Source organism: Scyliorhinus torazame, chromosome 18, assembly GCF_047496885.1.
Source record: "Scyliorhinus torazame isolate Kashiwa2021f chromosome 18, sScyTor2.1, whole genome shotgun sequence".
Classification (NCBI taxonomy): domain Eukaryota; kingdom Metazoa; phylum Chordata; class Chondrichthyes; order Carcharhiniformes; family Scyliorhinidae; genus Scyliorhinus; species Scyliorhinus torazame.
This window is the reverse complement of record NC_092724.1, coordinates 42,263,896-42,278,775: the sequence shown is the minus strand read 5'-3', so window position 1 is coordinate 42,278,775 and position 14,880 is coordinate 42,263,896. Positions and strand designations below refer to the sequence as shown.

The 14,880-nt window shown below is 49.4% G+C and overlaps 1 protein-coding gene across 1 annotated transcript in view; it reads right to left on the bottom strand.

Annotated features, from left to right (window-relative positions):
- LOC140395166 (actin-like) overlaps positions 1 to 14,880 on the bottom strand; it is a 354,441-nt gene that overhangs the window by 230,144 nt on the left and 109,417 nt on the right. Inside the window, exon 3 of the mRNA XM_072482668.1 lies at positions 13,595 to 13,749. The gene's annotated coding sequence lies outside the window, so the exon portion shown is untranslated. The remainder of the gene's footprint in view (positions 1 to 13,594; positions 13,750 to 14,880) is intronic.

The following is a 14,880-nucleotide window of genomic DNA, read 5'->3' as shown; positions in this document are numbered from 1 at the left end:
CATTGAAAAATTGAGGGCACTGCCCTTTTTGCCAGCCATTAGCGAGGTGTTGCATAACACGCTGCAAGAGGGGGTCTTTGGCTGTCTCCTCACGGTTACGAATCACCTTCTCATTAGATGCAGGGAGGGTGCTAGCACACAGTTGCACCTGTGACTCAATTTGCCGGATGACGTTCAGTGGTTCACTAGGCAAGGTGATGGAGCGGGACAGTGTATCGGCAATGATGAGCTCCTTGCCAGGCGTGTAGACGAGGTCAAAGTCGTACCTTCTGAATTTGAGGAGGATGCGCTGCAACCGAGGCGTCATGTCATTCAGATCCTTGTGGATAATGTGGACCAGGGGCCTGTGATCCGTCTCGACTGTGAATGTCGGTAGGCCGTAGGCATAGTCATGAAACTTGAGAATGCCAGTGAGAAGGCCCAGGCATTCCTTCTCGATTTGTGCATACCGTTGTTCGGTGGGCGTCATTGCCCTTTATGCGTAGGCAACCGGTGCCTAGGATAAGGTTTCATGGTGTTGCAGCAGGACCGCACCGATGCCATCCTGCCTCGCATCTGTCGAGATTTTCGTTTCCCTGTCTGGGTCGAAAATTGCCAATACGGGTGCAGTGGTGAGCTTGGCTTTGAGCTCCAACCACTCTGCCTGATGGGTCCCTTCCACTCGAAGGCAGTGGACCGTGGTGTGTGAGGCCATGTTTGGGATGAACTTGCCCAGAAAGTTGACCATGCCCAGGAAGCGCAATACCACCTTCTTGTCTTCCGGGACCTTCATGGCTGCGATGGCCTTGACCCTGTCTGTGTCGGGGCACACGCCCTGCTGAGAGATCTGGTCTCCTGGGAACTTGACTGTCGACATGCCAAAGCAACATTTGGCCCAGTTCAGCTTCAGGCCATTGACGTGGACACGGTGGAATACCTGCTGGAGACGGGAAACATGCTCCTCAGGGGCCGTGGACCATATGATGGCGTCGTCCACGTACACACAAACCCCTTCGATGCCCTCCATCATCTGCTCCATGATGCGATGAAATATCTCCAATGCCGAGACGATGCCGAGTGGCATACTGTTATAGCAGTACCTGCCAAACGGTGTGTTGAAGGTGCAGAGCCTTCTGCTGGACTCATCCAGCTGGATTTGCCAGAATCCATGTGACGCATCTAACTTCGTGAAAAACCGTGCATGTGCCATCTCACTGGTGAGCTCCTCACGCTTCGGGATGGGGTAGTGTTCACGCATTATATTCTGGTTGAGATCCTTGGCATCAATGCAGATGCGCAGGACTCCAGAGGGTTTTTTAACCACCACCATCGAGCTGACCCAGTCAGTCGGTTCGGTTACCCTGGAAATGATCCCCTGCTGCTGCAGCTCCTTGAGCTGTTTCTTCAGGCCCTCCTTCAGCGGAGCCGGGACCCAGCGTGGTGCACGGACCACTGGCTTGGCATAGGTCGTAGTAGGATCTTGTACCGTTATGGCAAAGTGTCCCTCCCGTCAAACACATCTGGATACTGAGCGAGGATGTCGTCAATGCCGGCCTGAAGATCCACATTGGAGGATGTCGTTGAATAAACCCGCTACAACAGGTTTCGCTTTTTGCAGGCATGCGCGCCCAGTAGGGATGCCCTGTCCGGCTTGAACATTTCAAACCTTAGCCGTGTATGGGGGTTCTGGTTGGAGACGGGTAAATGGCAGGTCCCTAGTGCCGTGATGGCATTACTGTTATAGTCCAGGAGCTGGCAGGCTGCTGGAAGGACCTTGGGGGGCTTCTTGATGCGTTTGAAGTCTGCCTGTGAGAGGAGGTTGGCAGAAGCACCTGTGTCCAGCTTGAACTGGATGGAGCAGCGGTTGACCTGCATCACTGCACGCCATTCGTCCTCCGAATCCACAGCGAGGATGGACTGAATCCGAGATGAGTTAGGTGTGGCATGTTCATGTGTAGCAATGATGCCCACTCGGTAGGCGGACTCCAGGCACTCATCCTCTGGATCCGTTGTACTGCCAGGATCAGAATCCTGTAATCGTCATTGCACATTCTGGACGCGCCGTCGTTGGAATTGGGAGCGCTGGCCTCTGACTGGTAGTGCAGACCTGCACGAGGCTACATAGTGTCCAGGCTTCCCGCAGTTTAAACATCGCCTGCCTCTTGCAGGGCAGCGTCCCTTTAAGTGGGCGTTGCCACAGTTCGGGCACGTCATGACATCGGCATCGTGACGCGGTGTACGTCGTTGCACATGCGCAGTGCCGTCGGCAGGCACCTGCGCAGTGTGGGTGTCGGCCGCTTAGTTATCCCGTTCGCACCGCGCATGCGTGGGGCTCCGGTAAAAGCGCGTGAGATGGCCGCAGTCTTCAATGCTGAGGCGCAGCATCCGGGAGATGGCCTGCACACACTCTGCCTCGTGGGAGGCACGTTTCTCATTTTCAGCCGATTTGTATTGGGAATACCGATTTTCTGCGCGCTCCTGCACTGTACATGTTTCAATCGCGACTGGCAGGGTAATATGCTTGATTTTTAAGAGCTGCTCTCTCAAAGGATCAGAGAGAACTCCAAACACGATTTGGTCTCTGATGATGGAGTCAGCAATATCACCAAAGTTGCAGGACAGCACTAGCTAGTTAAGAAGGCACTGAGAGATTCATCTTTACCTTGAAGACGTTGTTTGAATAGGTAGCGCTCGAAGATTTCATTGGTGTCCACTTCACAGTGACTATTGAACTTGTCCAGGATGGCCTGAAACTTTGTCTTGTCCTGGCCTTCGGTGAAGTTAAACGAGTTGAAGAGTTCAATAGCTTGATCACCCGCTGTCGAGAGACGAAGCGCGATCTTTCTTGCATCAGACGCACCCTCGAGATCTGAAGCTTCGATGTACAGCAGAAACTTTTGCTTGAATATCCGCCAGTTGGCACTGAGGTTGCTGGAGGTCCTGAGCTGGTGAGGAGCCTGAATCTTCTCCATGGTACCGGGATACATTTGCTGGTCGTCACGGAACGGACTGATGTAAGCCACCTTAAATTAGTAGTCTCCTGGTATCGTGTTGTGTTAGGTACGCTGGTGTAACACTGGCTGCAACTGGATGCAGCATAGATCAAAAAGATACTCCAGACCTTAAAGTTAGTTCAATCAGGTTTATTGATTTTCTTCCTTGTCTTGCAGTAACACCGCTCCCAACCCATATTTCGACACATCTGTCGATATTTTCGACCTCTTCGTTGGGTCAAAAAATGTCAGCACTGGCGCTGTTGTCAATGCTTCTTGTAATGCTTGCCATACCTGTTCATGTCTAGTAGGCCATTGGAATATCACGTCTTTCTTGATTGTTTCTCTGAGGTATAAAGTTTTAGCTGCGAGATTAGGAATACATTTTTCAACTAAATTTATCATTCCTAACATTCTCAGTATACCTTTTTTGTCATTGGGACGTGGCATATTCAAAATTGCCCTTATTCTTTTCTCGATCAGGTTGTATCCCATTTGCAGAAAGCTTATCTCCTAAAAATGTGACACTGTCGACACCAATTTCTTTGTTCAACTTTAAACCATTCTTTTTAATGCTCTTCAATCTGAGAAGCCGATTGTCATGTTCTTCTCCTGTTTATCCCCAGTTGATTATGTCGTCAACATAAACTCTGATCCCTGGAATCCCATCAACGATGTGCTCCATGGCACGATGGAAAATCTCTGACGCAGAAATTATGCCAAATGGCATCCTTCAGAAACATTATCGTCCGAATGGCGTGTTGAAAGTACAGAGTTTTGTGCTTTTTTTGTCTTGTGAAGCATCTAGCTTACTAAAACATGATGTGGATAACATGTTGCTCCTGAATCTCACATGTGACTTCTTCCCTCTTTGATATTGGACAATGTTCTCTTTTAATGTTGAGATTCAGATCTTTGGGGTCCATACAGATTCGTAGGTCGTTATTTTTCTTCTTTACGCACACCACAGAGTTTACCCAATCTGTAGGTTCTTCTATGTGTTTGATTACACCTAAAACCATCATCCTTTTTAGCTCATCCTTCAATTTGTCTTTTAATGGAGCTGGTGCATGTCTTGGTGCATGTATTACTGGTTGCATGTTCTCTTTTAACTGGATTTGATACATGAAAGGTAAAATGCTAAAGCTGTCATGTTAGGTACACTGGTATAACACTGGTTGCAACTGGATGCAGCATAGATCAAAAAGATACTCCAGACCTTGAAGTTAGTTCAATCAGGTGTATTGAACTAATAGCACAGTTAGCATAGTTCTCTGTGAGTTCGACTCTCTGCTAACTTAAGTGTGGTTACTCTGTCTGACTGAACCAGACTAGCTCCTAGCCACGTGGTGGGGGTGTGAGATTGTAACAACACCCTGACTGACTCTCTAGATGTTCATCAGTGGAAAGAGGTGGAGTGTGAGTGCCTCGTGTCTTTTATAGTCAGCTCCCACCCCTGAGTGTCCTGCCTGCTTATTGGTCATGTCCTGTTCTCTGTGTCCATTAGCTGCTTGTCTGTATATCATTATGTGTGTGTCCGCATATCATGACAGTTTCCTTGCTTGTATTTGATCTGATATCATGAGACATCATGGGGCCTAGAGTGAAATGTTGAGGACTCCCATCACCATTCGCTCCTTACTGTATACTACTATGCCACTGGCTCTGCCGGAACTGTCCTGTTGGTAAAACAGGGCATCCCCAGGGGTGAAGATGGATGAATCAGGACATTGCTGTAAGATTTGATGTGAATAAGTATGTTGCACTGTTGTTTGATAAGCTACTTCTTGGGACAATGGTGCGAGCTCCGGTGATTCTCCTGTCACCTGGCGCTGCCAGTTCTGGAGGCCCACTCTTGTCTCGACCAGGGTCTCAAGACCCGCGGCCATGGAGCACAGGGACTGTGCCACATCACTCAAGGACCGGCGCCAGGCCAATGCCCTTGACCTTCACAGCCATGACCCATTGTGACGGTGCCAAGCTCTGGAACTCTACTGCAATGTTCATGTGGCCCAGGTAATGGTTGCTTGTGACATGGCTGCCTTGTCCTGTGCATCGGCTACCATCCACACAGAGTGCCCCAGGCCTTGGACATAGAACATAAAGTGCAGAAGGAAGCTATTCGACCCATCGAGTCTGCACCGACCCACTTAAGCCCTCACTTCCACCCTATCCCCGTAACCCAATAATCCCTCCTAACCTTTTTTGGACACTAAGGGCAATTTAGCATTGCCAATCCACCTAACCTGCATGTCTTTGGACTGTGGGAGGAAACCGGCGCCTGTTCGGGGAGGCCAGTACGGGAATTGAACCCGCGCTGCTGGCATTGTTCTGCATTACAAGCCAGCTGTTTAGCCCACTGTGCTAAACCAGCCCCTCATGTAGTCCCCAGCTCTGGCCTGCATCTCCAGCATTGATCGGACTGCCCTTTATAGAAGCCCGAGACCCGTATAGATGGCAGCTAGTCCCTGAGGTAGGGCTGTCCTCCGACCGTTTGTCCTCTTGAGTTTCCTACCTCTACCTGATATACCGCGCATGTGTGTAGTGTGCACCCATAGTCCCAGGGAGCTTCTTCACTGACATGCCCAACTGAGGTGAGTGTCTTTGGGATGGTGGAGGGTGTTGGTGACAGCAGGGACAAGAAGGAAATGTGCTCTGGGATGTTGTGGGGTTACGGCTGTGGGTGTGGGTCATTAGTAGTTTCCACCTCGTTGGCAGGTGAGTCGAGGGGTTGCGGCGAGGGACCCCAGATGGACCCACCTCGTCGTCAGGTGATCCTGCAAGGCAAAAGACAAGACGCATGGTTAGACTGCGGGTAGTTTGGTGTGGGGGGGGGGGGGGGGTGAAGGGGTGCCACAAATGCCATAGGGACATCGCAATTCATTGGAGGCTCACGTGGATCTCCAATGCCAACCTCCGTCTCTGCGATTGCCCACTCTCCAACCCCACCGACGAGGTCCATCGCCCTCTGCTCTGCGACGGTGAGGGCCTGCAGTTCCTCCGGACCCCCTCCGGTCTTCTCCCACGCCCTGCCATTGTGGGCTGCCTTCTCCTGGGGGACAGGTAATGCACAGTGTGAGACACTCGGACATGGGCAGCGCAGGGGTGTGGGGTGGGAGTGGGGAGGATGTGGGGTGGGAGGGGGGAGGGTGTGGGGTATGTGGGACGGGGGTGATGCCAGGGGCATGGAGCTGGTGACTCACCTGGCTGTCCTGAAGAGGTCATGCAGCTTCTTCCTGCACTGCTGCCCATTCCTGACAGTGGGGCTCACGGCCTCTGCCACCTGTGCCTAAGCCTGGTGAGCGTCGGTGGTGGCATACGTCTTCCCACCCCGGGGAACCGGATATCCCGCCTCTCCTCCACGGCATTCAGCAGTGTCTCCAGCAACCTCATTGCTGTTCTTTGGGTGGCATCTCCTTGGCAAGAATAAGAGTGTGTGGGGAGTGGAGTGCTTGTATGCGGCTGCAGCATGTCAGGCTCTCGAGTGCCAATCTCTACCCCAGAAAATCACATGCTGGCATGTGTTGGGATTGCACTAGTTCCACATGGCGCTGTTGCTGGCCCATTAACATGATCTAAATGGCTCCAGGACGGACGATCCCATTGTGGTTGTAGAACACTTTGTCTCTGAAACAGAGAATCCCGCCCAATATCTGTGATCCAGCGATATCATTCCCAAGAATAAATTGAACCCCTGCAATGGGCAATTTCCCAACAACTCCAGCAATCCCTTTGCCTGTTTTCAAATCGCTTTTTAAAATTACTTTATACAATAAAATAGGTTTGACCATGAATTCCACTAATTAACATTCTCTACTGCAATAACCCTTCTGGACAACCATAGGATCCGTACAGTGCCGAAGGAGGCCATTCGGCCCATCGAGTCTGCACAGACCCTCTGAACGAGCACCCTACCCAGGTCCATGCCATTGCCCTATCATCATAACCCCACCTAACCTGCATATCTTTGGACACTAAGGGGCAATTCAGCCAATCTACCTATCCAGCACATCTTTGGATTGTGGGAGGAAACCAGAGCACCCAGAGGAAACCCACGCGGACACAGGTACAAACTCCACACAGTCACCCAAGGCTGGAATAAAACCCAGGTCGCTGGCGCTGTGAGACAACAGTGCTAACCACTGTGCCACATATCAGTCTCTCTCCTTGAACTCTAGTTTACCACTTTCCAAGTTTATTAGACAGTCGTCCTTCAGCTTGATTCTTATTATTAACATTTTACCGTCACTAAGTTTTCTATATCTCCAATTCCCTTGCTGATTTCCATATGACTGTCTTCCTACACTCAGCTGTTTGTGTGAAATACCATGTGTGGGATTCTCAGTCGGCGGGATCCTCCGCTTCGCTGGCAGCGCACCCCTGCCCACAGGCTTCCTGACGGCGTGGGATGGCCATAGTGGCTGCTGACGGGGGTGCTCCGTGCCAGAAAACGGGGCTGGCAGGACAGCGAATCCTGTCCCATATATCGGCTAAAACAGCAGCTGCCCAGATCTTTTTACTTTGTAATTCATTTAAATATATCTTGATGTTTACTGGAATACTATTTCTAATTTCTTTCAAAATCACATCTTACATTTTCTAAAGTGTTGTCTAATTTTAATGCCCTGAACGATTGATCCCAGATAATTTATTTTTCTCTTGCAAACTCTACAAATCTCTGATTGGGGGCGCAATATAATGGAAAAGTTTCTAAGTGTGGTAGCGAGCGGGAATAGCCGGGTATTTCCCCATGGCCGACCCGACGAGGCCGTCACCGGTATCTAATGTTAATTATGCACTTAATGACGTTCTACGGACTTCACGCGGCAAATAACTGTCCCGCTGGCTGATTCGTCAGGACCACACCCGGCTGCTCCCCGCTAACAAAGGGGAGCAGCTTTGAAACCGATTCCGCAGAGCAAACCCTAGACAATACGCAGCCCTGCCACCGCACAGACCGGCCCTATAATCAGGAGATGCCAATCTGGCCAGACTATTGGATGCAGTGGAGTCCAGACGGGATAGCCTGTTCCCTCGAGTGGGTCGGAGGGTTAGCCACAGGTCAGCTAGTGCTGCCTGGGAGGCAGTGACAGCGACTGTCAGCGCGGGGAGTGCCAACAAGAGGATCGTCACCCAGTGCCGTATGAATCTTAACAGCCTCCACTGAGTCGCATGGATGAGTTGGTATTGGTCTCTTGACACTGGTCCCACCTGCCACTAATGCCGCCCCTCTCCACAGCCCTGCAGTTGGCACCGCACCACTACCCCCAGCACAATACTGTGCCTGTGCCCCTGCACACCCTGGCACCCACCTGCGAACCCCAGCCATGCCCAGCGGCAGCGCCCGCGCCTGTTTCCCACCCCACAATGCATGAAGTATGCGTCTCACAATGCCCTCTCTTTGTCCCCGCAGGAGAAGTTGGTCCAGACCAGATGGGAAAGGGCCCAGACAGGCAGTGGGGTGCAGGACATCTTGAGTCCTCAGCCCCTACAAGTAACAGGCCCTGGAGGTTGCGGGGTATACGTTGTTCATTCCAGACATAATAATCTTTCACTCTCACTGACCACATGTCCATTCTCCCGTGGGATCGCCAGCTGATGGTGCCGGCCAATCCAGGCTGGGGCCCCTGCTGTCCATGAGAACAACTCCAAGGATGCCACCGTTGAGGTGTCACAGCTGTCATCCCTACCCTCCACCAGCGCAGAGACACACAACTTGGTGGGCAAAGGTAGTGGACAGGCTTCTGAGGCATAATCTGGTGAGCACCACATGTTTGCTGATGCATATCTGGTGGAGGCAAGAATGTCCAGGGGGATAGCAGTCGGAAATTTGCTGAATCCCAGGGTCCAGTTGGTCCCAGTCCAATGTCAAGCCTCTGGACCAGGTTACCCCAGAGCTGATGCAGATGCTAGGGTGCGGCCATGATATTCAGAGGGTGATGTCAGCGACATTCCAGCAGGTCCGTAGCCAATTATAGAAGTACCAAAGCTTACGTGTTCAGAATATGGCTCCGGCAATGCATAGATCGAGGCCAACACTGCTAGGGTGGTGACTGCAGTGGAAACCCTGGAGGATGACATCGGCACCTTGAGTGGTAGTGTCCAAGGCGCTCAGTCAGTGACAGCCATGACTGAGGGCCTTGACTGCGTGTCCCGGTCACTGGGGGACGTGTCGCTGACACTGGTGGACCTTGCCGAGGCACAGCAGAGCATGTCCCAGTCTCAGATGGGCATTGCCGGGGCACTGTGGAGCATGACTCAGACGCAGGTGGACATTGGCAAGATACTGCAGAGCTGGCCCATTCACAGAGGGGTATCGCTAAGGGCATCAACATCATGGTGCAGACAATAGGGAGCCGCCAGGGCTGGCAGAGCCAGAGGATGCAGGGGCCCCTGGTCACTGCACCCGGGACCCATGCCCTGCCAGGAACAGCACTGGGGCCAGACTCAGCTACCCCAACCACCCCCACCGATCCACACACTCACCTTCCGGTCATAATGTATCCCAAGCGCTGCGACCCAGTTCTTGGGTGTTTGATTGTTGGCTGCTGCCACTGCGGTTCTGGGGCCTCCAGTGCGAAGGCTGCACAGTCTGAGATGCTTGGTAGTCACACCCGCCTGCGACATGGCTCGTCTACCCACAGGTATCTTCTTGGGAGCTGTGAGGTGCTCACATAACTAGCATTGCCAATTCCCTATTAGCTATAGCCTCCAGCTGTGCGGCCAGAGGCTGGCACAGCTAGTGTGGGTTAAAGTGACTTTCAACACATTACCACTGATGGGGCTCGGTTCTGGGGTGTTCGGTGGGATGAACAGGTAGCAGCTGGGGCTGCCCTGTTATGGGTATACACAATCCTGGGAGTGGCATGTCGGAACCGTGGGCACTGAGCCCCTCGTCCCCCAGTCCAGGGGCAACCTCCCCCCCCCCCCACCCCCATCGAAGATGGCTCTTACACACCCCCTATCCCCGATTTGATTTGATTTGATTTATTGTCACATGTACCGAAGTACAGTGAAAAGTATTTTTCTGCGGCCGAGTGAACGTACACAGTACGTACATAGTAGACAAAAAGAATAATCAACAGAGAACATTGACAAATAGAACATCGACAGTGATTGGTTACAGTGCGGAACAAAGGGCCAAACAAAGCAAATGCATGAGCAAGAGCAGCATAGGGCATCGTGAATAGTGTTCTTACAGAGAACAGATCAGTTCGAGGGAGTCCTTGAGGAGTCTTGTAGCTGTGGGGAAGAAGATGTTCCTATGTCTGGATATGCGGAACTTCAGACTTCTGTACCTTCTGTCTGATGGAAGGGTCTGGAAGAAGGCAATGTCTGGGTGGGAGGGGTCTCTGATAATGCTGTCTACCTTCCTGGGCAGCGGGAGATGTATACAGAATCAATGTGGGGGTGGCAAGTTTGTGTGATGCGTTGGGCTGAGTTCACCACACTCTGCAGTTTCTTGCGATCTTGGGCTGAGCAGTTGCCATACCAGGCTGTGATGCAGCCGGATGGGATGTGTCCCGCGCACTGGGGCAGCAGCCCCAGGCTGACTGCCCATTTTCCAAAATGGCTACTCACCTCCTCCAAACCCCACAGTAGCTAGTTTCAGGTTTCTAAATAGATGTGCTAGAAGCCAGTTAGATCATGAGAGGCCGTTAAATTGGGGGTCCTTCCCGTTACGGGATGGAGTTTGACCTTAATTGATGATTATTGGATTCTCGCCAGCTGCAGAGGGATCTTGCCAACGGGAGCAGGCCGGTTAGATAAGAAACAGATCGGCACCTGCTGAAGTTCCCGATTTCAGACTCTCCCGCGATCTAACCGGCTCGCTCAGATTCCCAGCTGGCAGAGCCGTTAGATTGCGCCCTAGGTCTCTTTCTTCATTGTCCTAAACTTGAACTGATAAGCTTCAGGGACTAACACATAAGCATTTAATATTACCTTATTTACTAGCTCATATTCTTAAAATTATTCCTCAGATAAGCTTGCATACACATTCATGGCCGTACCTGACATAACACTCTGTAACATTATAGCCAACCATCTATTGCCAATTCAATTTCATAGCTATCTTTTAAATTTAGGTTGTAGCCTGATGGATATTTGTAAAGACACCAGCAAAGTGAAGACACCAACAAAGTCTGATAGTTAAAAAGACTAATTTTGTATCAGTGTAAACTGCTACATTCTGCAGCCAAGAACAGAGTGTGCAACCAGGTAGTGAACACCGCCTCTGATTGGACAGCAGTTGTTGCTGTGCCTTGAACAGACAGTGATTGAACACAGACCCCTGTCTTATGCTCCTGAGAGAAATACGACCCCTGAGAGTCATGACTCCTGGAGCATTCATGACCAAAAAGACAGTGATTGATTAGTGCTTGCCCTGTGAGATTGTGACTGGCAGCATGGTCAGTGACAGCAAAATCTGCATATGACGGAGAGACAAAAAAATTTCTGCAGCGATAACCATAATTAGAAGCATCGCCCTGGGTCTTGGACTCAGAGAGGAAATCAGCATCCACCAACAGGGTAACTGATCACTTTGCCTCTTAATTGGTGGTATTTGGGTCCAAGCCGAGTTTTGATACTTTTGCAGAGCAGAGTTTTGATGCTTTGTGTAATAGAGCCTTTCTTACCCTTTATTGTGGAGTTCTGATATTTTTGTGGTAACTTGCTGAAGTAATGTAAAAGAGATTATTGTAGGATTATTTGAGAGTTTGAGTGTTTTGACTGTAATGCTAGTTGGCCCAGTTTGTGGGACAACAAGATGAAATAGCTTTCAACTCCATCCTCTAAAATTTAGGCACCAACTGAAGATTTTTGGTTAAATCAAATCTCTCAAAAGAATCAATTGGGCGAGATCCTTTGGCTGTTCATGCTGACTGGATTTTGTCATCCTGCCGACAGCACATCCCCAGCGTAGTTTCCTGGTGGCATGGGGTGGATTCAATGGGAAATCCCATTGACAATGGCAGGACCAGAAGATCCCACCACTAGCCAATGGTGGGCCACCTCCCATCACCGAGAAACACGGTGAGAGGAGGCCAGAGAATCTCGCCCACCATCTCTCTTCCTTTATTCACTTTGGACAGTTCCTACTGTCTGGCTTCTTTCTTCTCAAAAGTTCTCTATTTCTTCCCCCTCTAAAATTCTCTATCTTCTTCTCTGTCTCTTTCCTCAATAGTTAACTTCTCTCTCTGAAGTTTAAGATTAAGCTTTTGCATTTCTGTTTCTTCTAATCTCTTCTTTTCCTGCTCTTTATCCATGCAAGTTTTTACATTTATATTTCTTTTAATCAATTCTTGCTTTGTCATTTCCCTTTTATTTTCTCTTCCAGTTCAATTTTTGCCTTTCTCTATCTCTTTCTATATCAAGTTGTTTCATTTGCAACTAAAGTCTTACTACCTCCAGCTGTAAGGCACTAGTTTCAGGTGTCCCTTCATCCAACGTTCAATGTGGAGAAGACTTAACACTTCAGCCTCACAAAACTCTGGGTGTGATTCTCCGACCTCCTTGCGCTCTCGCTCAAGCGAAACAAAGCCAGTGAATAATGGGAGAGGTCGAAAACGAGAACCAAGCCAGGCGCCAAACAGTTTGCGATGCAACCGGCCTACTCCTGTAGGCGAAATCGTGATCTCACCATAGCATGGTGAGAAACAAATTATCACCACTTAAGCCCTATTTCCATGCAATTATTAGTCACATGTGAGTTGTTAATGCCATACAGACTGATCCATCCCTCCCATTTACCACATGTCATTCTCCCGCAGGATCTCCATCCGTTGCCGCCGGCCCATCCGGGGTGGTCCCCACTCCCCTGCCTCCCATGAGAACACCTCGGAGAAAAGCTCCGAGGATGCCTCCATCAAAGCTTCACATCTGTCATCCCCATCCTCCATCAGCACAGAGACCCACACCTCAGTGTGCAACGGTAGTGGACAGACCTCTCGGGCGCATTCTGGTGAGCACCACACAGTTGCTGATCCACATCAGGTGGAGGCAGGAACACCCAGGCGAGACAGTAGTTGAAGGTCTGCTGGATCTCAGGACCCAGCTGGGTCCCAGTCAGATGCTGAGCCTTTGGACTAGGTTTACCTGAAGCTGATGCAGATGCTAGGGTGTAGCTGTACTTCAAGGGGGATGTCAGCAACCCTCCAGGAGGTCCATAGCCGATTGTAGGTGCAAGAGATGGTGCCGGCAATGTGTGGCACCAAGGCCAACATTGCTAGGGTGGTGACTGCAGTGGAGAGCCTAGTGCACAACATCGGCAGCATGAGTGGAGGTGTCCAAGGCGTGGCTCAGTCAGTGACGACGTTTATTTTAGCCTCATGTATTACCATTACTGGCATGTATGAGAAACAGAACTTTGGAGAATTCAACAAGCACATTTGGGTCTCATAAAATTCTGAGAAATCAAATGAGACAGTAGATTAAATATGTTATGAACACTCCACTCATCCCACTCTGTTGATTTACCACTTTGTTACTGTAACATACATCACAATTCATAAATAAAACATATCTTCAACATTTGTTTGCTAAAATGGGTATAAAGTAGCAAAAATTAATTCCTGAAGAGAAAAGTAAAATCTAAGGCGAAAAGATGCTGCTGAACCTACCTGTATGTGGAGTTTATCACAATTGCTTTGAAAATATAAAAGCCATTGCGTTTTGGAAACAGGATTCTGTTTCGATACCATCCACCCATAATCTGGTATTCAGAAGTCTTCGGAGCAGTCGGCGGTGGACCTGCTTTCCTACAACTACGGTAATTCTTTGAAATAAAAACAAAGAAATGTGATTGAGTCTCAAAAAAATAAACAACAATTCTGGTGAGCAATGGGAAAGTAGAGGACCTCTATCATGTCTCACAGAAACAATCAATAATCAACATATTTAAAGCATTGAATGGTGGTGAACAGATCTTCAGTCAGTAAGCGCGAGTGATGATGAGCAACTGATGTTCTCCCAGCTAACCTTACAGAAATTTTGTGAGGATGAAGGTGTTGTGTTATGCTTCTTCGTGTAGCATAAGCTTCTTCCTTGATGTATGCTTTGACAAAGGAAGGTCCAGACTCGGAGATAGGTTTAACACATTTATTGAACAGTTGACAATTCTCCTACTTGAGTTCGACTCTCCTGCTAATCTAACTGTAGTAACTCAGTCTAACTAAACCAGCCTGCTCTAAGCCACGTGTTGTGTGTGATGCTTCTGATCAATCCTGATGTACTCTCTAGATGTCTGTCTGTGGAAAGAGACAGAGCACGTGTGCCCTGTCCTTTTATATGGGTTGTGTAATGCCCCTTTGTGGTAATGCCACCTCTGGGTGTCTTGACTGATCATTGGTTGTGTCCTATACTAAGGGTTCATTAGCTGCATGTTTGCATATCATGACATCTGCGGTGCTCCCTCTAGTGTTTACTTAGTTGTAGTGTATTTACATTAACCACTTGTGTATATACAGTGATGCATATCACCACAGAAGGATGTGTTAACAAGAAAACTTGCGCTTGTAACAAGGAAAAGCTCATTAGATGCTACATTCTATCCAGTTTCTTGGTTGCCTCAGAAACCTGGAGACTAAGTTAAGATCTCTAGAACAAAATGCAGGCCTTTGAAATGTGGATATTATGACATATATTAAAAATTCCATATGGGCAGCATGGTGGAGCAGTGGTTAGCACTGCTGTCTCACGGAGCCGAGGACCCGGGTTCAATCCTGGCCCAGGGTCACTGTCCTTGTGGAGTTTGTACATTCTCCCCGTGTCTGCGTGGATTTCATCCCCACAATCCAAAGATGTGTAGGGTAGGTGGATTGGCCACGCTAAAATTGTCCCTTAATTGGGAAAATTAAAAATAAATTAAAAATTCAAATACAGACAATAAGACAAACGAAGAGTTACT